The 26,490-nt window shown below is 39.2% G+C and overlaps 1 long non-coding RNA gene across 7 annotated transcripts in view; it reads right to left on the reverse strand.

Moving 5' to 3' along the window:
* LOC122564460 (uncharacterized) overlaps positions 1 to 26,490 on the reverse strand; it is a 133,263-nt gene that overhangs the window by 13,027 nt on the left and 93,746 nt on the right. For 3 of the 7 annotated variants that reach the window (XR_015752834.1, XR_015752833.1, XR_015752835.1), the window contains 4 exons: positions 25,977 to 26,155; positions 22,376 to 22,488; positions 10,116 to 10,232; positions 270 to 8,450 (listed from right to left, as the gene is read on the reverse strand). This is a non-coding gene — a long non-coding RNA (uncharacterized LOC122564460). Of the gene's footprint in view, positions 1 to 269; positions 8,451 to 10,115; positions 10,233 to 22,363; positions 22,489 to 25,976; positions 26,156 to 26,490 lie in introns of those variants that run through there. The other 4 variants (XR_015752837.1, XR_015752839.1, XR_015752838.1 and 1 more) reach the window with 3 other exon arrangements.

The raw sequence follows: 26,490 nt of genomic DNA on the forward strand, positions 1-26,490 counted from the left end.
ATTGATGGAATTGATTTTTCGCACATCACACATTCCGATGGAATCTTCAGGATAACACTCAAAGTGTCTTTTTGATTTAAAAAGAACTGCAAAAGCAGTAACAATTACAATAACTTTTTAAAAGATATTTTTCCTTCTTCCATAGACCTGTGTGATGCATTGCCTCAGTGGATATCATATGTTGAATTCAGTTTTACACTTAGGGTGTAAGAATGCTAATGACAATTCATTCTATTTCCTAATCTTTGAATATTTTTTGACTCCAGAAACACTGTTAATGATGTTTATTGACAATATGACATCTTACTGATGTCATCCCAAAACTCTTATCACATCACATTAAGAAAATACTTAGGCTCCACATAGCTTTGAATTTACATTGTTACACCATTAAAAAAAAGAAATAGCAACTGAAGATGAGGCATAAAAATGACCTTTGGTATTTAATCTAACAATCACATAGAACACTCTTGCTTTTAAATATTGAAGTGGCCTGGTGGCAGCAGTTTTGAATCCTGAAGGCATGTAACTGTGTGTTGGTGTCAATTAATGCAAGCTGTTAAGGACAATCTTAGCATTTGGTTTTCCAACTCTGAGATGGATTACCAGCTCCTGCTACACTATCACAGGAGAATGGCGGAATAGACTCTGCAAAGGATTTTACATCGCACCAAAATGGACCCTTATTATGGTCATAGAAAATCTTAATGAATACTCAGATCATCAAAACGTAGAGTTGATTAAAAGCAGAGATGAAGCAGTGAATAAAGCATTGAAAAAAAACACTTCATATTGGGAATTCAAGTAGTTATTTACTGGGAATATTGAAACATTGGCCAATGATGTTAATGTAATGTTGTTCACATCCAGAAGAGAATGATCATTGAGCTTTGTTTAATGATATTGGTATCACGCAAAACCTTGCTGCAGTATACTGAAGAAAATACGCATGCTCACAAGCTGTTCTGGTGTGTAATATTGCAAGTGTGTGTCATTAACCCTTTGAAATCTATAATTTGCATAAACAGAACAAATTTAATTTAAACTTAATCACCAGATGTTGGTTACATGTAGAGACATGAATCTTTGCTATTTTAAGGTAACTAAAGGAACAGATTAATGCTGAATACAGTGTGTTATATTCAGATCTGTAGTCAACTTAAAACTGTTTAAACTGTTTTTGTGGGAGAAAAAAAACATTCAACTGTTGTCCGTTGTTACCACAGTCCTGATTGTCTAGTTTTCAAAGAAACTGTCTAAATTTAAAAGTTCATTTAAAAAGAGTAAACAGAAAATGTGTATGGTTAGCCAATAAATTACTTCCAATTGGCAGAGCAGATTTAGTGCATTCATGCAACATCCCTTTGTCCTTTTTTAATGTCAATTTTAATCATTTTGTCTTAAATGAGTTAGCATAGTCATTGAAGCAATTGACAAAAGAATATCAAATGAATACCAAAGTGTTTAGTATTACTAAGAGTAATTTTTATCCTAATGTCTGAAGCATGAAGTGATTCCTTAAAAAGAAAAATGAGAAATTTAACCTGATCAAAGTGAAAGAAAAAAGCATTGAGTGTAAGTTGTGAACTCTGAAGTATTACACTTCAAGTGAAGCATATTCCAGGGATAGAATTTAAGTTTGTTCTTAAGGCTGTAGGAGCAAATCCTTGTTTGATTTTGCAACCTTTGAATTAATATTGCCCAATGTTGAATTGCTATTCCACAGCACTATTTAAGGTGGGAAAATCCTGGTTAAAAATAAAATAGTTCTGAGGTGACTGTAACAATGTGTAGCCCCTTCTATTACTCTGGTATTTTCCAGACAACAAAATGGTGCTGGAAATTTGTTTGCACCGTCCGTACTGAGTCGAGTGACTGTATTTACTGTGTTTTCCATGAAAGCGTACCACAAAGAGCCATTGAGGTAGATTTTCAACTTGCCACCTAGTCAGTAAACTGGGCTTGCGGATCAGCCGCCCATTATAGAAACTGCCCTATTCTCATTTCTATTGATTTCAATAGAAGCAAGTGGTTTCTATGAAGGGCAATCAATCCACAAAACTAGAAAATAAAATCTTGCTCATTGTAGTTACTTTACTTTTTACATCACAGCATATGAAACATACTAGCACTCTTCCAACTGTAACTTAGGAGTCCAACATAGTCATATTCAATTGGTACTGTCACAAAGCTGGTCCCTTTTTCTAAAAGCTGTTTCTTTTCTCAAGGATAGTGTCCTTGAATTTTTTTAGAGGGGTCGTAAATGGGCCAGGCTCCAATTAGACCAGTCTTTTACAGAGATGAAAGGATTTTGAGAGGCCTTTTGTTTTTCAGTAAACAGATTAGCTTCAGGCCAAAGTGGTCATGTTTTAGAAGTGACCTATATAATGAAAGTGAGTGGTTAGCTCTCTAGCTTTTTTTTTAACTGGCCTGGACTGCACAAGGCTGTAGTTGAATTTTGCCAGACATATCATACATGTCAGCTAATTGGAAAACCACGGGCAATAATAAAACTTGCATCTTTAAAATCTATTCCAGCATTTGAGGAACCTTTCACAAGAGTCTTGACTGATTGCATAGGTCTGCTACCTCAAACAAAAAGTGGGAATAAATATTTATTAACAATAATGGATGTGTCAACAAGATTTCCAGAGGCAATCCCATTATGCATTATCACAGCAAAAAGAGTTGTAGAAGAATCACTTAATTTTTTTTCTAGATATGGACTACCAATAGAGATCCAGTCAGATCAAGGTTCAAACTTTGCATCCAACCTATTCAATGAGGTTTGGATAACTTGGGAATAAAGCAATTCAAACCTACTGCATACTATGCTGAATTGCAGAGAACGATGGAGAAATGTCATCAAACATTAAAGACCATGTTGAGGGCTTATAGTCAGGACTATCCAGATGATTGGAATTTGTACTTTTTGCGATCAGAGATGGTCTGAATGAATCGACCAAATTCAGTCCATTTGAATTAATTTTTGGCCATAATGTAAGAGAGCTGTTAAAATTGATTAAGGAGAAATTATTAAGTCAGAATTCAGAGACCACCCATTTGGACTATGTGTCAAATTTTAGAGAACAATTAAACAGAACTGGAGAGTTGGCTAGACAGTATTTAAAAGCATACAATGAAACAAGAAGTGGAAAAAAAAATCACAAATTCGCAATTTTGCAACTGGGGATAAGGTATTGGTGTTACTTCCAATGAGAGGTGAACCTTTAAAAGCCAGGTCTAGTGGACCTGATCAAATTGAGAGGAAATTGAGTGAGGTGATAAAGATTCCAGACAGGAAGAAATCTCACAGTGTGTGTCATGTGAATATGCTCAAAAAGTATTTTGATAGGGAAGGAAAGTAAGAGGTGTCCATGATTACAGCACAGAAGGAAGAACCATATTCAGAGGAACCTGAATTAGACATTCCTCAAATCAAATTGGACATTGAGGAAGTTCCCAAAAATTGGGATAGATTACTGAGCTACCTTCCACAAGAAAATCAAAATGACCTGAAAGAGTTATTGCTATTACATGGGGAGATATATGGAAATAAACTGGGAAGTACTAACCTAATTGTGCATGATGTCGAGATGTTGTTCTGATTAAGCAACATCCTTATTGGCATAACCCTCTAAAATTGGCACAGGTTCAGAAAAAGATAGAGTGCATGCTGCAAGATGGCATAATTGAAGTGAGTTACGGTGACTGAGCTCACCCATAGTCATGGTGCCAAAGTCAATGCCATTACAAAGACTGATGCATATCCAATTCCACAGTTGAAGGACTGTGTTGAAGAAGTGGGACAAGCAACTTACATTTCTCAGTTGGCTTTGTTACTGGGGAATTTCCCATACTGTCGACGCAAAAAGCAGTACTACGGTTCCTTGGATTGAGTGGATTTTACCGAAAGTTTGTGCCGAACATTAGCAGTATGGCTGCTCCACTCACCAAATTACTAAAAAAGAGCAAGAAATTTCAGTGGACAGAGGACTGTCAAAAGGCATTTTTTAACCACTGTGTTAACCACTGCTCCAGTATTAGCCATACCAGATTACATGAAGCCTTTCAAGGTTGTTATCGATGCCAGTGATGTGGGTGTGGGTATGGGTGTGGGTGCGGTGCTCCTGCAGGAGGATGACGAGGGAATAGAAAGACACATCAGGTATTTTTCCATGGAGTTGAACATTCATTAACAGAAATATTCAACCGTGGAGAACGAGACTTTAAGCTTGGTGTTGACATTACAACATTTCAGTGTTTATATTACCAGCAATGCATCTGAGACAATCGGATACACTGATCACAACCCATTGACATTTGTGGACAAAATTAAGGACAAAAATGCCAGACTGTTTAGATGGAGCTCGTTGTTGCAGCCACTCAATTTGACAATTGTGCATGTGACAGGTCGCGAAAATGTGATTGCCGGTGTCGTCGAGGCTCATATGAGATACAAAGGCGTTCTGTGGCAGGTGTATCACGGCCTGAATTTGCATGTGGTTGTGCATGTTTGCACGTGTACAGTTAGTATAGTGTATATGTGTGTTTAGACTACTAACCGAGTTTTTGAAGGGTTTTAAAAATGACGCCATGTTTTGATATTGATGGTTCATCTTTTTTAAGGGGAGAGATGCCACAAAGCTGATCCCTTTTTACTAGATTAGAGTGGTGCAGGAAAAGCACAGCAGTTCAGGCAGCATCCAAGAAGCAGTAAAATCGATGTTTCGGGCAAAAGCTCTTCATCAGGATGATCCCTTTTTACTAAAAGCTGGTCCTTTTCTCAAGGATACTGTGCCCATGATTTTTTTTCAGAGGGGTCGCAAATGGGCCGGGCTCCAATTAGAATAGTTTGGTACAGAGATGAAAAGGATTTTGAGAGGCTTTTTGTTTATATATACACAGATGAGACTTCAGGCCTAAGTGGTCATGTTTTAGAAGTGACCTATACAATGAAAGGGGAGTGGTCAGCTCTCTAGCTGAACAGTTCCGTCCAGAACTAGTTAGGAGTTCAACAGTGAGCTGTGTGGAAACTCTCTCTCTCTCCTTCTTCCCTTCTAACTTCAACCTGTGAGCATTTGTTCCCTTTGTACTGTGTTTTAAAGGGGATTTGCTTATTGGGGCTGTTGTATATACTTGGAACAGCATAATTAAGTCTGGTTTGGACAGAGTGAGTTCTGTAGGGGTTCTTTATGTTTCATTGTGTAATTTTGTGAATTAACTTTTGTCTGTTTTAAAACCTGGTAGTCAACCTTGCTATCTTACTCCTGCTAATTTTCATTGTACATTTACTGAAACAAATTACAAAGTTATGCTCTGGGCTGCCTGCTTAAGAATGTTTAGAGTGGTCTGGCCTAGTCCATAACAATACCTAAGATGTAGATCAGTGCAAGATGTGCCAAAACACATTTGGCACAACTGGGAAGTATAAACCAAAAAAAAACAACTATTTTGCATAGATACTAGTAAAGCCTAATTTGAACAAAAAGATATCTTGAACCATACTATTCAATGCCATCTCATCGTTTCTTGACTGCTATGTGGTGGAACTGTCCTATATTCAATAATACATTTGCTTATTGCTATTTGTTGAGTAATGTTACATTTGCACGTTCTACGTTACATTTGCTTCTTGCCCTGTGCTTAGTAATGTTTCATTTACTTATTGCACTTCCAGTAAAGTAACATTTTCATTAACTACCACAAAGTTTATATTTGCACATTCTATTAGACCAAATATAGTTGATTAGCACATCCTGAATATTGCATCAATTATTAGGAACTGAATCTAACAAATAAAGCTACAATTCTGAGTCTAATGTGCCTGTTATGTAACACATACACATTTAAAGTAAGGTTAAATAACTTTAATTTTAGTGAGAAATAGGTTTGTTAGGCTGTGCAAAGTTTAACATAAACCTCATGCTCAGTGATGCCTGGAATCAGAAAATTGTGACTGCATACTCCAGTTTAACACACCACTAAAAGCCAGGTAACGCCTTTATAATTGGTGTTGTACTTTGAATGAGAGGCTAAACTAATGTCTATTCTATCTTAGTGTTCTTCCAGTGTCCCCACTCAACTTTCTTTCCTCAACAAATAAAAGCAGATTAAGGGTTCACGCAGATTTGACTCTCTGCTGGATCCTGCAGTGCACAAAGATACATACACTTGTGTTTGCACATGTAATAAACATTGTATTGTGAAATAATTCTCTGTGTGTGTGTGTGTGAGAGAGAGAGAAAGAAGCGGGGAAAAACATGCCAGGAAATTGCAATTGTGGAAAGAATATGCTGGATTCTTCATATTCAGATTTAGTAGTGAGTTATAGAGCCATAGAGGTGTACAGCATGGCAGCAGAATCTTTGGTCCAACCCGTCCATTAAATAAAAAGACTATTTCAAGTGAGATTAGGAAGATCTTTTCTGGCAAAGGTTCCCCAAACAAAGGTCCTAAAAGTGGATTTAAACTGACACAACTGTGGAAATCCAAATAGATCAATATTTGTTTATATCAATATGGATCATTCCCTGAAAAAAATGTAGCATCAAATTTTATGTTTATATTAATGATGTGTCATGGTTCTGGAATGATAGGCTAGTCAATTTTGTTTATTGAAACAATAGACTTGACTGTTTTTCATTCATTTCTGTGCTCATCATGCTAAGGTTAGCTGAGGAAAAAGAGCTCTTTGGGTCATCCAATGCCATCAGCCAATCCCAGATCAGGAACTGTCCAAACAAAATGCAATACCCAAAGTCAGAAGTGTTCCTCCTCATGCATCACTGTTAATATTTTCTCTGTTTCACATCAGCTGCCTGTGTACTAGGAGAAATATTGCAAAATTTGTGTTCAGGCATGTTTTGTGCTGTCAACAACTCATTGAGAACTGAATTAATAAATATCATTGGACTTGAGATCCTTACCAAGTAACAGAGAGCAGGATTCCATTTAAACCAAAAGTATGGACCTGCAACAGTACCAGTAAATCCCTAGTTTGCCAAATTTTGTTTCTTTCTTATATACTGCTTATAGGCAATGTTACAAATAAATGTACCTGCTGATATTTACCATCCATTTGTACAAACGTAAACTGTTTTTTAACTTTTGCGATCAGGATTTATTGTGATTTAATCTTACACAGCAGTCAGTGAAGTGAAACAACAAAAAAAGTTTCGTTTCTTTCTTGAGTGTTTCATTGCCTTTGTAAAGACTGAATGTTCTTAGTAATGTTTTGTGTGGTTTTCTCATTTATATTTGTTTCTGCAAGTTCCTGAATAACAAGTATAATAAATTATTGAAACCTGTTGACTCTGCTGCTCGGCATAAAATGACATAGTTCAACTCATTCCATTAAACATCAAGATTCAATGACTATATTGAACTCTGGAGCTTAATTATCATGGCCTGATATTCTGTTCACATCCCTTTAAAAACATTACAGCTTGATCAACTTCACTGGCAATTAATGATTTTGTCTTGAATTGCAAACTGCCACAGATACTGTTTAGTAAAGCAGCTCCAGTTTCACTGAGAAGCTATAGAGCTTTAAATCTTTAACAACAAATACACTATATTCTCCACAATGCTCACTTCTATTTGAATCCAGTAGCCATCTCATTGGAACAAACGTTCAGTGAAGTTTTAAATTATTATGAGCAGTTATCTTGTGAAATTCCTTCAAAATCTCATATGAATTATTGCAAATATTGAAATTAAATCAAGGTATTGAGGTAGGTTCTAATGCAAAGGTGGAGGCCAACTTGTAAATATATTTGAGGGTCAATATTTTGAGCATAAGCTCTTCATCAGGCTCTACATTTCTGATGAAGAGGTTACTCGAAATGTCAACTCTCCTGCTCCTCGGATGCTGCCCAACTGGCTGTGCGTTTCCAGCACCACACTTACTCACTCTGATCTCCAGCATCTGCAGTCCTCGCTTTCTCCTAAATATATTTGAGGCCCTATTTTTACAGTTTGGTACACAAGTTGTCATAAGTCAACAGAATTTTGGCATGTGTTGACCATGTTTTAAAATGTAATGTTTTATGAAGCGTTCTCACAATTACAATATGCTGGGCATTATTTTAAAACCACAAGTACTTTTTGCCTGTGACATGGGGGTAATATGTGTAACTTTATTTTTCCAATAGTGGTAGAGCATGAATTTACTGTGCAACAGGTTTAAGGGTTGATATCAGACTTCCCCAAGTAGCCAAGCTGGCTAATATATCTGATGCTGTTAAGTGCAGAGTTTAAATAATTAATATTTAAATTATTTTGTCCTGTTGGTGATATCCCATCTTCAATTTACAGATTGAAGTAATCTTCCATGTTTGCGTTCCTTTGGTGTCATCTCTTGCTTTTGCTGCAATTTATTAGGTCTTTGACGATTCCTTCATCTGTTAAATAGTTCCACACCATGATCCCTCAAGGCATTTCTCCACCTGCACAGAAAAAAACAGCTTGTTAGAAAGTACTGGCCTGCGTCACAAAATGGAATTAACAATCTCAGCTTCTGACTTTGACATCCCACAAAGTGTGGTACTCAGAAGCAGCAGAGTATAAAGCAAGGTGAACTGTAAATGTAGGAGAAAACAACAAAAGTGCTGGCGATCACAGCAGGTTAGGCAGCCTCCATGGAAAGAGAGAGCAAGCTAACATTTCGAGTCTAGACCACTCTTCATCAGAGCTGTTCACTATGAAGCTCAATGTGGTAAAACATAGAAATTATTGATACCCATTAAGTATGTCTATTTATTGAAAATGAAATGACCCTATTTCTTGATGTCAAATTCCTGCATGAACACAATACCAAAAAAGTGTTACCTCAGCAGCCTTATGAAGGTCACTGGACCAGAAATGCTAACACTGATTTCTCTCCATAGATGCTTACAGAGCTGCTAAGTGTTTCCTATAATTTTTGTTTTTGTGAGTGCTATGAACACCTTTGGCACTTCAGGATACAGTTCGCATGGTCAGATAAGTGTATTTGGGCAGCTGTTTTATTTTTGAAAGAATTTAAGTAGATTAAGTTGAAATAAACACGTCAATGTGATAGTTATTAATATATATGGAGGAAAGACTTGGTTAGTATCATGATTTTGTCAACCACTGGATGTCCCAAAATATTTTGTAGACAATAATGTGCTTTTTGATGTGAGATCACAATCATAATGGAAGCATGGGCAACCAATTTGCATGCAGTGAACTCCAACAATTAGCAATGTGATAATTATCAGATCAACTTGTTGACGGCAGGGTAAATATTGGCCAGGACAATGGGATAATCTTAGTAATAGTGCTAAGAGATCATTGTATCTACTCAAGTAACCAGCTGAGGCCAGAATGTAATGTCTCACCAAGGCAATGACAGCACTGAAGGTGCAGCATTCAGTCAATACAACACTAGAGGGCTTTGCCTTTTTCACTAAAGCTTGGGACAGACTATAACAGTTAGGGAATGAATGATTTGCACCCGCAAATCCAACCCCACCCACCCTTAAACAACAATCCAAAAGACATGTAGTCTGCCAGCACATCGACAAGAAACCTGTCTCACAGACACACAGCAGGGAAGGTGACCTAATCTGTTTGGGAGTGGGATTTCTGACATTCAGTTCAGAATATCCTATCCTTTGGGACAGTTTCACCAGTCCTGGCAGTATAGAATTTGGTAGAGGATGTATATGGGTCTGCAATCACTCCAAAAGAAGGCCCAATGCGTCCTAGACCAAAGCATTGCCAAGGAGTGTGTGCCCACTTTAGAGAACAGTTGGTGCAAGGACAAAGGGAGAGAGATGCTATCTTTTTTGTTGGAGGTGGTGGGTTTCTCCCCACTGCACAAAAAACAGCCTTCTATAATATCTTCAAAAGAAAAAAATGGGTCTCTCGCTCTTGTTTTCCTGCCCAAGCGAATGGTATGACGGTGCCAATGGATAACACATTGGGGTCAACTGAGCTTTTCACATGCTCAAATATAATTAGTTACTTGCATATGGTGGGCATGCTGCTGATTCTGACACTCATCCATTACGGGGCTGACCTCCCAATGAGACAGACAGAGCAGGGACTCACAAAATCAGCCTTGAACTCAGACAAAAGTGTGGTACCTGCTGGGCCAGGCTGTGGGCACCAATCCGAGTCACACCTCCCATCCAGCTTCCTTGTGGCAGGTAAGAGACTCTACAACTAGTTCTGTGTGGATCCAAAGGCTTTCGTGTTGGTGCCTAAAGGATTAAACAATGAGAAGGTTGCACAGCTCGGGTTCTGTTCCCTTGAATTCAGAAGGTCAGGGGTGATACAACTTTGGTATTTAAAATTCTGCAGGTATTTTGTGGGGTAGCAATAGAGAAGTATTTTCTTTTCGTAGGGAATTCCAGAACAAGGAAGCATTATGTGAAAAATGGAACAAGGAAATTTAGGGATGGAATTAGAAGCCTGTTTTTAAAAGGTAATGGAAAACAAATATTCCCTCCCCGCAATGCTGCAGATGCTGAGTCAACTAGAAGTTTGTATCATCAAAGTTTCTTCTCAGATTTATCCTTCCTTTGACATCTTGCTATGCTGTCAGCTTCTATTTTAGACAATTGGTCAGTAATTTTGTGAATAGTAATCATTTATTTTTTATTCCCCCACATATTCTAAACTCAAAAAAAGTGGAGAGGAAAGCAAGACAAATCAAACACAAAGTGATCAATTTAAAAAGTCATTGAAAGAATGCAAGGAGCCATAACTATCACTCATCTCTCTCCACGACCGAAACACAATTGGTTTTGTATAGCTTGAGGGGAACCACCCCACACACATGGAGTAAGGTGGGGAGGTAGGCTTTCACGAACACCACAGCCAGTATAAAGACTGAATCAAGCTGTTGGCTTTTATTTTATAATCTAGTCATCCAGCCAATTGAGGTACCTGATCAAATTGATCCCACTAATCCAGGTACACAAAACTGGAGACATTTTGACAAATGAACCACAATAATATGAGACTATGAAATTCCTCAAGTGTTTTATTTCTTATCACACTATTTGATGTGCTGTTTCTGGCATTAAAGTTTATGGAACCATGGGGACATGCCCATTTAGCACAAGTGATCATTCTTTTACCTTTTGGGTTTCCCTTAGTTTTATTTGTTCAAGTATCCCATAGATCATAAAAATAATAGCAAAGCTGCAATTATTTATCATAATACAACGATCAAAAATCTGGGGCTTAAAGTGTTCTCTTCCAAATGAGAAAATGATGGTTTAAAAGTATTCACTTTTCCTGGTGCATGAGCACAATGCTACTGTGACGAAGCTGCTGGAATGCATGCACCATACACGTGAGGCAAGAAATTATTAGCAATGCCTTTCCCATTTTAATCATTGTTCTAGTTAGAAAATCACACAGAGGCACTTGTAGGAAAGCCAGCTCCGAAATCCATCATATTTACTCAGTTAGATGAGAAACCACTAGCAAAGAAATTCTGTCTTAAATGAAACATAAGATAATGGAATTTCCTGCTTCTGTACTTGCAAGTCCATGGGCTGAAACAGCCAGGTAATGAGAGGATAAGCAAAAAAGCCAACCAACTTTTTATTCTGCATCCACAATCCATATCATTAAACTGAACCTGGTTTTTACAAAGCACTTCATCAACCCCCCTGAGAGACATAACAAAGAGCTTTTCATAGTTCGGGAGGTATTTTACATGACACCTCCACCCCCCTTCAAACCCTTCCTCCCCCCACCATGGCAAGCTGGAAAGTTGCAAGTTGACAGTGGAGGAGAGGTGGTGTGGTGGGGGAAACATAAAAGCAGTTAAGGTCATCCAGTCAAGTAGAGGTGGGCTCACTCCCTGACTTGCGAGCCAGAGGCTAGGGCCATCACCACTGATTAAAATCCTTTAAAAATCATAGTTGTTGTTAAGGACACCAAGGATTATAGTCATTTTTCAAGCACTAAACAAAACTGGCACAAATAACCAGTTCCGAGAAATGCAAATTCCTGCAGATATTGGATATCTGAAATAAAAACAGAAAGTCCTGGAGAATCTCTGCAGGTCCAACAGCAGCTGTGGAGACAGAAACAGAGCGAATCTTCTGAATCTAATATGACACTACGCTGGGACCGATCTGAAGACACTCTCCACAGGTGCTATCAGAGCTGCTGAATATACATTCTCTGAATAACAAAACTTTTCTTGGTGGTATTATATAGGTGAGAAATATCAAAAACAATAGCCCTGTTGTTTAAGTTCTGCCATAAAATCTTTTGTGTCCACTGATATGATAGGAACAGTTATACTGGAGCTTGGTTTAATGTCTCATCAGATCTCCACTACCTTCAACAGTCATTCCCTCCACAACTGAAGCATAGTGGCAGAAGTGTTGTAGCATTTACAAGATGCACTGCAGCAACTCACCAAGGTCCTCTAATGGCTCCTTTGAAACCCATGACCATTACTACTCAGAAGGACAAGGGTAGCCTGTACACGGGGGAACGAGCCTCTGCAAGCTCTAGTCCAAGCTACTCATCTTCCTGACTTGGAAATGTAATGTCATTCCTTCACGGTCGCTGGGTCAAAATCCTGGAACTCCCACACTATCAGCAATGTGGACGTCCTTACATCTCAAGAACTGCACCAGTTCAAGAAGGCAGCTCATCACCACCTTCGCCAATGGAATTAGGGATGGGCAATAAATATTGGCCCAGCCAGTGATATCCACATTCCCCAAATCATTTTTAAAAAAAAACTACATTTCAGAGAATACAGCACTCTATCAGTACTGGAGCATCAGTCAAATTATATATTTATGACCAGGAAGGGGATTGAATCCACAAATTTCTGACTCCGAGGCAAAAAATGTTACCAACTGGTACGCAATTACATACAATCGTAACTCCTGGATTTTTTGTAAATTCGTTCGTGGGAAGTGGGCATCTCTGGCTGGCCAGCATTTATTGCCCGTCCCTAGCTGACCTTGAACTGAGAATATTTCAGAGGGCAATTGAGAGTCAACCACATTGTTATGGAGCTGGAGTCATGTGTAAGCCAGACTAAGTGTGAATGACAAATGTCCTTCCCTGAAGGGTATTACGGAACTAGATGGGTTTTTCCAACAGTCAGCAATGGCTTCATGGTGATCAGTAGATTCATTATTCCAAACTATTTTCCCTTTACAACTGAAATCAAAATTCCACGACGGGACTCGACGGGACTCAAACCCAGGCCCCCAGAACATTAGCTGAGTTTCTGGATTAATGGTCTAGCGATGATACCACTAGGCCTTCACCTCTGCTCAATTTCCAAACATTAGTTGAGAGATTTCATTATCATTTCTTGTTTGAGGAACAGTGTAAGGCAGAACATGAATTATCGTCAGTCCATGAAGGCCACTATTTGCCAACTTACACACTGCAGTGCACAAAGCAGCCTTAAGTCGAAGAAGATATTTGTGATTAAGTTCAATACTAGCTTTGAGCTATTTGACATAGTTATAGTTTGCTATTTATGTATATGAAGATGGAAAAAGCAGATTTTGAGAATTATGAATAGCAAAAATGTGAAAGAATTGAGGTTTTAGTTCCCTGTCTAATATTAAGTATTAACCAAAAATAGTCGGCTGTAAGGCATGGGGTTTCACCTGCAACCAAAAGCAGTTGCCCACCCCCACATGGTAATCTCCCTTTGACCTTCAGTTACCCCTATCAGGGGTTTCTAACAGATACAGTTGAAGTATAGAACAACGATAGTCCAAGAAATCTGAATCCATTTCTGACACATTTATATGGATGGTTGAGATTACTTCAATCTCAGTGGAGTCAAGCTTCAGATGGCTTGTGTTATTTTGGAACCAGGCATTGTCACAATTCTCAGCACTCCTCCAGTTTTACTTCATAATTCAACTGAGCAACTAGTTTTATTATGCAAAGTACATTCCAATTTATTAACACACTGGTTTAATTATATTCCTCACCGAGAAGAATATTTATATTTTGCTCCTGATCAATACTTCTCTAAAAACAAAACTTTAACTACGCAATCTTTCTATTCCAAACCTCTTATCAGAAATTGAAACAATTATTCTCAGTTCATTCTGAATGTTACATGTATGAACTGAAATTGAAATTCACCAACTACTTCTCATTTAAACTTAAAATAAACAAATGAGGCTGCTTTTACAAGTCCATGGAAAGAAATAAAGTCATCTGGGACATCTGAAGTGTCCATATGAATTCCCTCCTTCATTAAAGATGCAGTATGTCACAAATCAGGTGAAAGGTCATTAAATAATGCTTAATGGATTTCTAAATTGACGTACTCAGTGCCTTAGAAAAAGTGAAACAAAAAAGAAGTCTCGTCAAAGTAAGTCAAAACCAATTTGTTTGTTTGTCTCACTTTATAGTTATTACCTAGCATATGTTAGGCATTAACTATGAAATAAATTCATTAATAAATTACTCTATCCCAATCCAGACACAGCTATCTCTTTAAAAAAGTTAACACTACATAGATGGAAAAAATTGTTTTTTTTAATCTGATCTGTGAGCATGACATTCATTTGGAGACAATTTTTGCTATATCAGTCAGATGACAAAGTTAGAAACCATGTGCTGAAATTTCCTGAGGGTCTATGGTACCAGCAGGTGGCTTGGTGGAAAAGCACAATGGAAATTCAAGGGAGTCAACATCTGGGAAGAATATGACACATTTGAATAAATCAGTCAGGTCTACAGGATAAAGTTAAATAGAATAGGAAGTGATAGCAACATCATGGTGACGAAAGTTTTCAGTAAATTGAAATTTCAATTATTTCAGAAATATGTATTAATTAATAACATTTCAGTTAATTGCTCTGTAAAATAAGTTGACTTTTGCACAAGAAAAATGGCTAATTATTGAGTAAAAACTGAAAGAACTGTGGATGCTGTAAATCAGAAACAAAAACAGAAACTGCTTTAAAAGCTCAGCAGGTCTGGCAGCATCTGTGGAGAGAAATCAGAGTGGCCCTTCCTCAAAGCCAAATATTAAGTAGCTGATTGGTTTTTATTTATTTAAGCTGGTAGATCATTAGTCTAATAAACAGAAGCATGGCAAAGCAGCTCAGACTTGTGAAATGTGTATCATATTCCATGTGGGAACTCTAGAACATTTCTTGATCCTTACATGGGCAATAAAGATATCAGCTGCAGCAGCTTAACTTCTGGGTTTCAGAGTCTGAGTAGAAACTGGAGACACTGTGGCTCAGTCACATACTGTATATAATAGTAAAGGTTGATCTCATGTAAAATTTGGCCCCCTATCTTTGGCCAAATAACCCTAGTAAAAATCAACCCTAGTTCTTCACAGATAACAGATCAATGTTTATGAGTCAGTGCGCCGACCATCATGTCCCGCTCCAGCATTCCAGTCTGCCGGTTGTTCCGTGATGCTCCCAGTCTTCCAGTCCACTGGCGGTTGTGTTCTGCTTCAGCTGTTTGGATTTACCATAATTCATTTTTTTTGTTCCTTTATTCGTTTAGAAATTAGTTGGGCTTCTGCTAATAATACGGTATTAATTTTGATGGGCCTGATTTTCAGCCTCTCAGAAGTAGTTTCCATGTAATAGTCAAACTAATAAATTTAATTTTAAAAAGTAGTTAAAAAATTTGACTATTACTCAAGTGTATACAGTAAACACATGCCAACCAAAGGGGAATGGATGACTGCCAGATATTCAAGAAAGACCAGGCAGTTAGTGCAGGATTCCATTGAATCTCAAACCGGTTCAGAATACCAATGGCTCCTCTGGGAGTGCAGCAAAAGCCATGTACAAAATACCATTTTTGACTTTGCTGAGCAAAGGGCAGAAGGAAAACTGAGAAAGCAACAGTGATAAGACATTCTATAGATAAGGAGCAGGCAAGCCTTTCTGCAGTGGCAGGCATAAGTCAATGATGCACACTGCCTCCCTGATACCAAGGTCAAAAATATCACTGAATGATGACACAAGTGTCCCTGGCCCATTTCAGTAACAAGGTCCTATCTAGAAAGTGAGATGATTCCTGCAAGTAGTGCTTAGGGAACTAGGAAAGAAACTAGCCAGCAGACCTCAAAGTTAGTAATCTCTAGCATTGCACTCAATGGAGTATATAAATAGAAGGATAATTCACATTAACAATAATCATGAAGCTGCCAGACTGCTGTTAAAAACAAACATGGAAGGCCTCTTATGGCACAGTGGTAGTGTTTCTACCTCTGATTTAGGAAGCTCAGGTTCACATCCCACCTGCTCCAGAGGTGTGTAAGGCCATCTCTGAACAGGTTGATTAGAAAATAGATTTGGAATCACATGACCTAATTGGTAATGCTCACCAGATTTATTGCTTCAAACATGTCAAATCTGCTCTTCTATCTTTTCATGCTATTCAATGGTCTAACAGCACAAGCGTTCCCCAGGTTTAAGATTGGATTGGGCTCAAGGCCCCATGGGAAATGACGGAAGAAAAACTCACTTGTATATATTGGAAACTTTCTGATAAACAGAATCATCAAGTACTGAATTATAGGTAAATCAATACCAGGACCAAAAGGCCTGGAATGTAGCAATAATGGCTGTATTTATTGCTGACAGAAATAAGCACTGCTTTTTGAAAGAAAAACAAAACATTCTAAATATAGCTATTCAAAACAGCAAGAATGGCCTGAAAGAAAATGGGTGCTATACTTCCTTCCTTAGATACCTCAGAACTACTTCTGTATCTTTAACGAGTTGACAGGAAGGTTGCTTGAAATTATGATCATCCAAATTCGAAACACTGCAGATCGATATGCTACCTCCTTATGAGCGTCCTAGCATTTCAGCAATGAAGAAGGTTAATTTCAATTCTTGTGGGAATTTCACAGGAAAGCTTGGGTGCAGCTCTTAGTTTTACTTCTATTTTGTGAAAGTTAGCAGAAAATTAATTTACAGTACAGAAACATAAATAAAGTGTATTTAAATGCAACAATTCCACCCTGAATAGTGAACATAGCTTATAGATCTTAAAACACTTCACAATTCACTTGCTTCCATTAGAGTCTGTGTTCCTTTTGCACTGAAAAAGCAGATATTCCTTGATACTGCATGTAATTAGTGAAGTTTACTGGAGCATAGAGATTTGCAGCTAGTTCTATATCACTGCCTTCATATTCTCCATTGCTGTTTCCTGTTCTGAATATTAAGCCACAGATTAAACATGTGATTTGGTACACAATAGTAGCTGATGAAATGTAGCAATGCTGAAGTTTCCTCCTTCATATGAATATTTGGAAACACTACAGAAATAAAACTGGGGAAGAGTATGTCACCAAGGCAGGCACAAGCAAACTGACTGGAAAAACTCAGCAAACCCAGTGCAAACCTTTCATGTAAATAGTTATTGCTGAGCATTGATAATAGTGATGTATTGGTATTACAAATTGGAGCATTCTTAGAAGACAAACATCAGTCCGATAAAATGTAAAGCATTTTCAATGCAATCTTCAGCATCACTAGATTAAACTCAACGATGTGGCTTCCAACAACCACCTGATGAAGGAGCAGCGTTCCGAAAACCAATGCTTCCAAATAAACCTGTTGGACTATAACCTGATGTTGTGTGATTTTTTGTTTACTATCAATTTAGATCCAATTCACAGAATCATAGAATCTGCAGAACAAGAGACCCTTTGGCAGACTGAGTCTATACAATTAAAAATACACTACTACTTACATCAGTACCACTTTCACAAACTAGCCCTGTAGCCTTGCATGATATGACAATCAAGGTAGGTTCTTGTTGTGCTGAACCTACCAACAGTAAGTGACAACAGCTAGATCAGGAGCTAGAGTTACATTATCTGCTCAGATCAACATCAATCATGTATGGCAGAGCATGTGAAGCATTTGTATTCAAATTCACTCACACAACAATGCTTACCACTAACCACAATTATTTTCACAGCTTATAGGGCAATCAATTCATTTTAAGTAAGCAACTGGAAGAGTTATTCAAGAGGATTCTTCAATTTCCAAATTCTTTTTAAAAATGTTTGAAGTCAGTCTACATTCCACTCAATAAGATGATAGCTGATCTGCCTCAACATTCCTGCATTATGTTGCATAAGATAATGGTCCTGAAGCAGTTAATGTTGGAGACTGCATTAAGCTCCACCAATCTGAAGATGTCATAAATATCTAGTTGGGGAAAGGGAACCTATCTTAGGACCTTGTAGAGTAAAGCCCTTTTTCCTGGGTCTCCTCAGTCCCACTAACAATGCCTAATTTACTGATATAACTTGTACCTGATTGCCATCATGCAATAAACGCATAAGCCTCTTCTTAAGTCATACTACTGGCTTTCCTGTACCACTGTAAACCTAGAGATAAATTTATCTCTCCATCCTGGACGATTTCTGCCTCTATTCCTGATGAAGGGCTTTTGCCCGAAACGTCGATTTTCCTGTTCCTCGGATGCTGCTTCACCTGCTGTGCTTTTCCAGCACCACTCTGATCTAAACTCTGGTTTCCAGCATCTGCAGTCCTCACTTTTGCCCACTGTAAACCTAGTCAGCCCGTAGACCCAAATTAGTAAATGACTGTATATTTCTAAGAGGCATCATGATACCAACTCCTACAGCTTAAATCTCAGTAATTGACACTACTAATAGAAACTGTACAGATTTGAATGATGTTACAAATATAGAAGGTGCTCTGATATTATTTCTTGGTAAAAGGTAATGCTAGGAAATAATCTGAATTCTTATTGCTTTGCTCTTGCCTTTTAATTTGGTGAATAACTAAAGTATGTAAATCAACTCAAATGAACATTATCTTAGTGTATCAATTGCAGATCCTTTGCACAGAAGAACATCTTGCCCTGCCCATGTGTCCTGGGTGGGTGTTCGCTAAGGCTTGAGAATTGACTGCTGTGCTCTTCCAGCGCCACTAATCCAGAACCTTGTTCTGTCACATGAAGAGTCATAGCAGAAAACTGGGACTCTGAGGGACAATGGATAATGAACAGCATTAAAAGAATGCCAAATCTAATTTAAAACATATAATGATTTTGTATAACCAGGTAATGGGTCTAGTAGAATGTATGAAACAGTCATGCATTTCATTGCCTTGAATTATGTTATTTATTCCTATTTATTATTGGTTGTCATTAGCAAATATTAAGTTAGTGAACCAGGCATCATGTAGTTGGCAGTTACTGTGGTTAACTACAGATTCAGTTTTGATTTGGGTGTTTTCAGTATAACCAAGAAAAAAAGTAACACGACTGCTCTATTTTCAATTGTGTTTCTAGATTCTCGCTACTTCAATCCATCAAGTTCTTTCCTTTCACTGGCACAATCTGCCATTCAGAACTCATCAAATTACCTGTTACCTGGTTTATCTCCAGCATTTGATGGTACCATTTTCGTTGAAGTGGGTGGACTCAGGGAGGGAAAGTGAAATGGAATTACATAAAAATTAAAAATTATGGACATTATCCTTGCATTGGTACTGTTCAAATAAAACTAACCAAAATATGCTGGTGCCGAACAAAAGTATTTCCTTTTAGGATATCTGGTCGGCATGGACGGGTTGGACCGAAGGGTCTGTTTCCATGCTGTACAGCTCTATGACTCTATGACTCTACCCTTGAGCAAATGAGAGCGTTAATGTTTTCGATTGGTTAATTATTTTGTCTTTAGATTGGGTCAGAGAAGACGTTTGCTGTCTTGTGAGGTTCCGAATAACTGAATTTGACGGGTCTTCAAAATGTAATTCACTCATTAAAGGTGACAGTTTTCTAAGTTAAGATAATTTTGTTGCTATACTTAGCCTCACAAAGGATTATTTTTCTACCTGGACAACTAATTTGTCTTTCTTAGGAGTTGCTAACTTACTTCAGCTAGTCACCCTTAGTTAGCATTTCAACAGGATTTGATATCACAGGAACCTGATGAGCAATTATGCATGATGCTCCTGCTCAATTCCAGTGAGCAACCCATGTAATGATGTTACAAGTTAGAAATTAGCAGGAATGGGTGGGAAATGGATCTATTCCATTTTAATTGCGTGAACAAGGAGGAGTTATTTCCCCCACACTGTGTGGTGAGATACTAGAACAGGAATTCAAGTGGTTCGGTCAGGAAACATTGGTTGAGTTTAGATTTTTGGTATGGCGTAGATACCAAGTTCACAAATCTGAGCTGCAGATTTTGGATGTGAAGTACATACAGTTTTGGGGTTACAGCTGCTGCTTTGAGTGCAAACTGGGCAACATACTGCATGCACACATGTCCTGGACGGCCTGTGACATCATGTTGGTGAAGCTGTTAGTACAAGAATTCAATGCACACTTTGGACTATACAAAGTAGGCAACTTGTGAGTTTAGTCCATGTGTAACCCTGATGACTCGAGAAGAATCATTTTTGTCCTCAATGCTCCAAGGCCTCCCTATTAGCTTTGCTAATGGGTCACAGACCTGAAATTCTAATTCTGCTTCTCTCTCCATAGACGCTGACAGACCTGCTGAGTTTCTGTTTTTATGTGCAGGTTAGTTTTTCACTGTGGTCAGGGGGTCACTTAGCTCAGTTGGTTGGATGGCTGGTTTACAACGTAGAGTGATATCAACAGCATGGGCTCAATTTTCACACCAGCTGAGGTTACCATGAAGAACTTGCCCTCTCAAACTCTGCCCTTCGCTTGAGGTGTGGTAACTCTCAGGTTTAAACCACCACCAGTTGTCTCAGTCAAATGAGAGAGCAGTCCTGCAGTCTAGTAGGCAATGGTCACTGTAACTTTACCATGAGTTTCTTGTTGATATCTACCGGCCCCTGTTGAAGTGCTTGAGGAGAAATTGAGGTCTGCAGATGCTGGAGATCAGAGCTGAAAATGTGTTGCTGGAAAAGCGCAGCAGGTCAGGCAGCATCCAAGGAACAGGAGAATCGATGTTTCGGGCATAAGCCCTTCTTCAGGAATGAGGAAAGTTTGTCCAGCAGGCTAAGATAAAAGGTAGGGAGGAGGGACTTGGGGGAGGGGCGTCGGAAATGCGGTAGGTGGAAAGAGGTCAAGGTGAGGGTGATAGGTCAGACTGGGGTGGGGGCGGAAAGGTCAGGAAGAAGATTGCAGGTTAGGAATCTTCTTCCTGACCTCTCCGCCCCCACCCCAGTCTGACCTATCACCCTCACCTTGACCTCTTTTCACCTATCGCATTTCCGACGCCCCTCTCCCAAGTCCCTCCTCCCTACCTTTTATCTTAGCCTGCTGGACAAACTTTCCTCATTCCTGAAGAAGGGCTTATGCCCGAAACATCGATTCTCCTGTTCCTTGGATGCTGCCTGACCTGTTGAAGTGCTGCAAGGTAAGTTGGTGAAATCTGCAGGAAGTGTTGCAAGCAAAGGCAGTATGGTTGGTCAGTGGTTAGTACTGCTGCCTCACAGCACCAGGGATCTGGGTTCAATTCCACCTCGCCCTCCCTGTGTCTGCATGGGTTTCCTCTAGGTGCTCCGATTTCTTCCCTCGTCCAAAGATGTGTGGGTGAGGTGGATTGGCAAAGATAAATTGCCCATAGTATCCAGGGATGTGAAGACTAGGTAGATTAGCCATGGGAAATACAGGGCTGTAGGGTAGGGGTTTGAGTCTCAGTGGGAAGCTCTTCACAGGGTTGGCGTGGACTCAATGGGCCGAATGGCCTGCTTCCACACTGTAGGGATTCTATGATGTCTTGGTCCAGATTTCTCCAGATTCAGAACATTTGCTCCCAGCCATGTGTACTGACCTTGCCATCCTCCTTCACCTGCAGGTCAGAAAGACTGAGAAGAAATTGGAAAGAGGAGGACAACCTGTTTTCAGAGGGAGGTAGAACAAAGGTAGAAAGGCTCTCAGCTGGAGGTGTTATCATTTGAGTGTCTTTAAGGAGTAATTCACTTATATGAAGCTTAGTGAGGAATAAAGCATGCAAGTATTTCCTGAAATTTGCTGGTGTTGGCAGGCAACCTTTCAGCTCTAGAACAGTAAAGCTAGTAGCTGTGAAAGTGAGCTGTGCCTTTATTCAATAACACGCTTAGCACCAGATCCACAATACGATCATATTAAACAACCAGCAAGAAATACAGTAGCGCCTCGACTTACGAACTTAATCCGTTCCGGGACCCAGTTCACGAACCAAAAAGTTCGCGAACTAAAGCAATTTTTCCCATTGCTCGGATAGCATAAGAATGCTTGGACGTAGCAAAAACACTGCCCACAGCACACGTGCCAAAGGCGAACTGAATGAGATATGCGGGGCCGGAGATGCTTTGCGTTAAACAAGCGCGTAGCAAAGCAGAACAATGAAACCACGTGGTCGCACATGGGCTTTTTGCGTTTGTACCTTTGTTCCTACCTTGAATTTCGTACGTACGCTGAAGCAAAATTTTATATACAATCCTGTTCGTAAACCGATTTGTTCGTGAACGGGGTCGTTCGTATGTCGAGGCGCTACTGTATGCCCATTGCCTTAAAACATGAAAAAGGTACATGTTAATCACATATTGCAATCTGCATACCAGTTTAAGGTCTTAGGCAATTTCCTCCCTTTGTATCGACACACACAATAACAAGTACTAATATGGTGCCTTTGCATTATCACACAGAATTTGGTACTGAGTCATATGAAGAGATAATGGGGCAAGTGACCAAAAATTTAGTCGGAAAGATAGGTTTAATTTTAGCATCTTAGAGGGGGGAAGAAATGGAGCTGCCAGTGTTTAGGGAGTGAGTCCCAGCGCTTCAGGTCTTGGCAGTCAATGCCTGTCCACCAATGGGAAATCAATTCAAGAAGCCTGAATGGGACAAATGCAGGGATCATGCCAAGGCTGGAATGCAAAATTTCAATTCAGAGAAATCAAAGGGTCAATTTTTGAAAACAAGGCTGCAATGTTTAAAATGGAGCCATTGTTTAACTTGAAAGTCATTTTAGATTATTGAGCGTGTGGATGATAAGTGAATGATTGACCTCAAATTTTAAAGGTTTGAGTTTGGGAGGAAAGTTAGGATTGCAGATGAAGGGCTTATGCCCGAAACGTCGATTCTCCTGCTCCTGGGATGCTGCCTGACTGGCTGTACTTTTCCAGCTCCACACATTTAGACTCTGATCTCCAGCATCTGCAATGCTCACTTTCTCCTTGCTTTGAGACAGTCAAGCCTGGAGATCTCAAACACAGGACTGCAGATTTTAGCAGAATGAAAATAGTGGTTGGGATTACTATCGGATGGTGTTAGAGAGGTGAATTGATGGCACAGATATTGGTGATATAGGGTCAAAACTGACCAATGTTGCAAACAACTTGACTCACCTCTGACAGCTGTCGACTTGAAGGATCATGTCGGTTGACAGGGAATGGAATTTAAGGCAAGGGACAAAAGATAATGGTTTCACTCTTCCTAATATTTTGATGGAGGAAGTTGCTGCTCATCAATGGATACTGGACAACAAGTCTGATAATTTAAAGACATTAAAAAGGCTTACAGAGCTGGGGGGGACGTAGAACTGTTGTTGATGGACTGATATTTGGAGTGATTTCACCAGGGGCTAAATGCAGCTGAGAAATAAGAGAGGGGCAAAAATTGATCTTTGGGATCACAAAAAAGAATGGTGTGGGAATGGGAACAGAAACCATCTGAGGGAGTTTTGATTGCAATTGAATCGATACAATTGAAACCAGTTGATAACAGTCTCACTCAGTTGGCTGTTGGCAAAGAGACATTGGAGAGAGATGACGTAGTTAACCATGTCAAAGGCTATAGCCAGGTTGAGATGGATGAAGGAGGATAGACTACCTTCATAATCACATAGGATATCATTCATGACTACTGCTTAGGCACTTCCAAACAAATCTTTATAGTGGCCCAGAATTTGATGATAAAAGTAACATTGAACGTAATGTATACATTATCCTCGATGTTTAAGTAACTAGGCAATGTGGGATGAGGAAGGATACGCTCTGAGTTGCAAACTATACAAATTCAGTAATTGCACTATGAAATTCATGATCAATGTCATGCAATGGGGGGAAAGGGGAGTCAAGGTTGCTAGAAAATTAAGCCCCATTAACTATGTCAAGCAAATCAGTGTTGACTGTACACTGAGTTCTGACAATTTGCTAATATTGTATTAGTCATATTTTCATGACCTTGGGCCCCTGAGGAGCCTTTAGGAAGTTCCATTAAAAGTGCTATACAAATAAAAGTTGTTGCAGCTGCTGGGCGTAAATGATCATCTGGAGTCAGTCCATGGGGCAAATTCGGGTAAGCAGACCTGCACACATGTAATTTAACCTGTTTGACTTAATCCATGAAACAGAAGTGGAACAAAAATATTAGGCAAGCTTGGTTTTGTGTATGTGATCCTCTGCTCTGATGTCTATTCATGCCTTATGCATGTGATTTCTATACATGTCTGAAATATAACACAGACAGATAACTGCTCAACAAATGGCACAAAGGAAATTAAGTTGACAGAAAGCAAAAGAAAAACAAACTGCCAAAGAATACTGAGTCATCACCTGCATTTGAAAACACTTTTTTCAATACTTTAAATTCTCTTTTGCCATTTTCTTAGCAATCCAATTATAAATTAGTGCAAATGAGGTGGTTATGATGGATAATTAGATTAGATTCCCTACAGTGTGGAAACAGGCCCTTCAGCCCAACCAGTCCACACCGGCTCTCCGAAGAGTAACCCACCCAAACCCATTTCCCCTCTGACTAACGCACCTAACATTATGGGCAATTTAACATGGCCAATTCACCTGACCTGCACATCTTTGTCCTGTGGGAGGAAACCGGAGCAAACCCACGCAGACACAGGGAGAATGTGCAAACTCCACACAGACAGTCGCCTGAGGCTAGAATCGAACCTGGGACCTTGGTTCTGTGAGGCAGCAGTGCTAACCTTTGAGCCACCATGCCGCCAATGATGGGACTTCTTACATCATTAAACATTGGCAACTCTTTTCACTGGCTGTTAAGAAATTAGGTGGCTATTAAAGTGGGCAGGGGTATCTCACTCATATCACATTACCATCTACCTGATTAGCATGACCTAATCAGGCAGGCAACTGCTGTAGGCTTAGAAAGAAAAACAGAAATTGCTGGAAAAGCTCAGCTGGTCTGGCAGTATCTGTGGAGAGAAATCAGAGTTAACATCTGAGTTAGCTCAGCTGGTCGAGCAGCATCCGTGGAGGGAAATCACAATTAAGATTTGAGTTAACTCTGAATTCTTTCCACAGATGCTGCTAGAGCTGCTGAGCTTTCCCAGCAATTTCTGATTTCCAGCATCTGCAGTCCTTTTGTTTTTTTAGCTGTAGGCTTAGATATTCTTCGTGAAACAGCATAATTGGGACTTGGAAAAATGGTCACATAGTTTAAACAAATGTAGGGAGCTTCAAACAATCAAGGGAACCTGATCAGGAAAGAACCATTAAATGGATGAGTAGGTAGTAGTACACTCCAAAGATCGAGAAATTTTTTTTTGTCATTCATATAGCTGCATGGTAATGTTGTGACCGTTTTGATGATGGTAGATGATATAATTACTTGTTGCTGGCATTTTCTTCTCTGTCCCAACACCTGTTATTCCGTTTTGGACATGTTATCAAAAATAATACAGGAGGGTGACATGTTGTGCATGTCTCAAAAGGTAACAGTCTGCAGACACACAGCAAGAAATTACTGGAGAAACTCAGTGGCTTTGGCAGCAGCTGTGGAGCGAAAGCACAGTTGACATGTTGAATACAGTGATACTTCTTCAGAACAAGAACGCAGGTCTCTGGACGTGAAATATTAACTCTACTTCCTCTCCAAAGATGCTGCCAGACCTGTTGAGTTTCTCCAATAACTTCTGTTTTTGTTTCATATCTTCAGCATCCACAGTTCTTTGTTTTATGCAGTTCTCATTTCTTCCCAATAAATCTTATGCAAACTTTATACAAATAAATTAATACCTTAAATGGTACTTGGTATGTCTGATGAAGTCTGAAGAGTCATTTAGACTCAAAATGCTAGGTTGCTTTCTCTGCATGGATGCCGCCTGATCTTCTGTGACCTTCAGCATTTTGGTTTTCAGTCTTTCCTACCATTGATTTGGGGATTTCAAACAGCTGCCAGGGTCAAAGACTGTAATCTATGGAAGAGAACAAAGCATTAACTACATAAACTCTGCCCCTTACTTTGTCTCCCTTTACTTTCCTTGTTTTGTATTGTCACTTTGTTTTCAGATAACATTTCTGATTCTGCCATTCACACTTCCTTTCGACACTTCCTTTCTTTTTGTACCTGTTATACTACCACTACCTTTTGCCTTGCTTACAGTTTTGCTGCTTACTTTCTCTCTTTTTCTCTTCTATCTTCTATCACCCTTTTGGCCTGTTTTCCACATCTGCATTATCCAGCCTCTGTACCTCACTGGCCAAGTGCGACTTTCGCACAGACACCTGGGAATCACTAGAGCAAAACCGT

The sequence above is a fragment of the Chiloscyllium plagiosum genome, unplaced genomic scaffold (assembly GCF_037043375.1).
Source record: "Chiloscyllium plagiosum isolate Xiang-an unplaced genomic scaffold, Cpla_swu_hap1 HiC_scaffold_34, whole genome shotgun sequence".
Lineage (NCBI taxonomy): Eukaryota > Metazoa > Chordata > Chondrichthyes > Orectolobiformes > Hemiscylliidae > Chiloscyllium > Chiloscyllium plagiosum.